Consider the following 2,906-nt stretch of genomic DNA (forward strand, 5'->3'; position numbering starts at 1 on the left):
TACAAAAGCAATATCCAGTTACAAAATGCACAACATAATGGTGGTTCCAAATCATTCAGTCTTATAATGTTATACCTACTATTTAAACTTATATTACCAAACAAGAAAACTACTATAGAATCTCTTAAGTCTGAGAGAAAGCTTAAAATGTCTCAATACCTTGCAAGGAACTTTTGTAGTTATTGGTCCATCTCTACCCTGTTTCACTACATACCTAGATGCTCCACAGTTGGGAACACAATTTCTTTTTCATTTTCTTTTCCGTACAAAACACAATGATTAGGACACGCATGAATGGATCCAGCCTTCATTCCTAGATCTATCAACATAGATTTCATTATTGGAAATTTTGCTGGAAAAGTGTTTCCTTTTGGGAACCAATTTTTCAATCGTCCCAAGAGGTATGTAACACTATTTCCTGACCAACCAAACATCTTTTTCATATGCTGTAGTTCTACAATTACACTAAGTGTTGTTTCATCACCTTCATAACCTGGATAAATCTTTTCCTTCGCTAACTCCTTATACTTGTGGTATTTCTTACCTAGGTCTGTCTCCTCACCACCTTCGTTCACATCCTTATTTAACCCTTCAAATACTCCATACGCCTTGTCGACAAAATCCCTTAATCTACATTGTTCATCGCTAATGTCCTCTTCTACATGTTCCTCAACAGAAATTTCTTCCTCTACATTGTCTACACCTACATTTTCAATATCCACATTTTCTTGTACATGTTCCAGCACTACTTGTGATGATGTGGTGGACTTCTCCCCATGTAGAAACCAAAGTACATATGACTTGTCTATTAAGTGTATTTATAAATGATACTTGACTAGAGCAAAAGAAAAAGAATACTTATTTCTACAAATACGGCAAGGACATGGACATAATGGTGAACTTTTTATCCTGTTACTGTATGCAAAATCGATAAAATCAGACACCCCTTTTCTATAGACATCACTAAACCTATCTTCTTCATTCATACAACGTTTGTCACCTACTTTCACCATTCTACAACAACATAACATAGTATGTTAATCAAGGACCAAACACAACAATCTGCACACAAGCATCAACACCAACAGGAACTAAAATTGCAACAGAAGGGTTATTTTTTAATACATTACTAAAACAAGACAAACCCAGATATAATAACACTCTAAAATTCAAATGAATAATGCAGAGTATACATAAGAAAAAACACATCAATCAATCTATAAAACATCGTTGAATAACCAAAGGCTGTCAACTGAAACATGTTATAGTAACCATCAAAACATGTAATAACAATCTTCTACCATACTCATAACCGTTCTTAAAGATCAAACATGTTATTATCAGAACTAGCAAAACTCGGACCATGCTTAAATCACAATGAATCGGCTAACAAATTTTTTTTTTACAGTTCATCTGAGATCTAATAGATTTTAAGAAAAACACGAAAAACTGAAACCCTTACATGTTTAACTTGTTTATCTGGTCTCTACATCAACTACAATAAAAAATATTCAACATTTATGATTGTAGTTTACTAACCTTGAGAAACAATGATGAATCTGAATCTATTGTTCCACAAACTTAAACTGAAATCTGATAAAAACCCAAGTTTGAGAAAGAGTTGAATTTCTATGAGATTCAAAAACAAAATCAGATTAAGAATATGCTATTCAGCTACACTAACATGAACTAAAAACCACCAGAAAACATGGAAAAGACATGATGAAGTTGTGCACAAAAGCAACATCTCTCATGTTAAAATACTAGTAGAAAAATAAGTGCACTCAACACTTCTACAACAACAAGAACATGTTAAAGATCATACACATGTATCATACTCATGAACCTTACTCTCTAAGCTAAGTATCAAACACTTTTAACTTACAAAAACTCACAGACCAACAGTGAAAACCCAAAGACATTAACCCTTAAATAGAATCAGTTCATAAAAACATAAATCAAACACACAACTTGAAAAATATAGAGAGAGAAAAGAAAAAAAATAGGGTTAGAGGTAATACCTGAACCTTCAACGATTCTACTTCAATCTTCTTCTGCAAATTTCAAACACAGAAGAAATCAAATTTTAGGGTCTATCAATCAAAATAATTTCAAATTATAAAGAGAAAAAAACAAATAAATAGGGTTTGAGGTAATACCTGAATCTCCAAAGATTTTACTTCAATCTTCTTCTGCAAATTTCAAACACAGAAGAAATCAAATTTTAGGGTTTATCAATCAAAATAATTTCAAATTATAAAGAGAAAAAAACAAATAAATAGGGTTTGAGGTAATACCTGAATCTCCAAAGATTTTACTTCAATCTTCTTCTGCAAATTTCAAACACAAAAATTAGAAATCAAAATTATAGGATTCATCAATAGAAATAATTTCGATCTATAAAGAGAAATAAACAAACAAATAGGGTTAGCGGTAATACCTGAATCTCCAAAGATTTTACTTCAATCTTCTTCTGCAAATTTCAAACATATATATTAGAAATCAAAATTTTAGGGTTTATCAATCCAAATAATTTCGATTTCTGTAAACATTATATTTCTTACCTGAGGATAGAGATCTCTAAGGTTTCTAATTCTTCAATTGAATCTTCTACTGAGAGTTTCAAGCTAAGAGCCAAAGATTTGTAAATTAGGGTCTTTTATACGAGTTTTTAGGTCAGAAAATCATACACCAGTTGAAGTTTTTTGGTTTAATTTCTGGTTTCGATTGATTAGGTTTCTCTTGCTCGATTTCTATTAATCAATTTCACTCATCTTTCTTTGGTTTTTTTTTTAGCTGAGAAAAGTAAGGTTCGAGAAGAAAAGAGAAGGCGATGAAAACAAGTGAGAGAGAGAGAGAGTGTTCGACGAGTGCGTTTTATTTAAGGACCAGATTTTTATTAAATT

At 31.5% G+C, this 2,906-nt stretch overlaps 1 long non-coding RNA gene across 1 annotated transcript; it reads right to left on the bottom strand.

Moving 5' to 3' along the window:
- Positions 1-2,035: 2,035 nt before the first annotated feature.
- LOC113291128 lies at positions 2,036-2,329 on the bottom strand. Its single transcript, XR_003331611.1, has 3 exons — positions 2,298-2,329; positions 2,160-2,192; positions 2,036-2,054 (listed from the first exon to the last, which is right to left on the bottom strand). It is a non-coding gene; the product is annotated as an uncharacterized LOC113291128 (long non-coding RNA).
- Between the last annotated feature and the right edge of the window lie 577 nt (positions 2,330-2,906).

This window comes from Papaver somniferum, chromosome 6 (assembly GCF_003573695.1).
Source record: "Papaver somniferum cultivar HN1 chromosome 6, ASM357369v1, whole genome shotgun sequence".
NCBI classification, from domain to species: domain Eukaryota; kingdom Viridiplantae; phylum Streptophyta; class Magnoliopsida; order Ranunculales; family Papaveraceae; genus Papaver; species Papaver somniferum.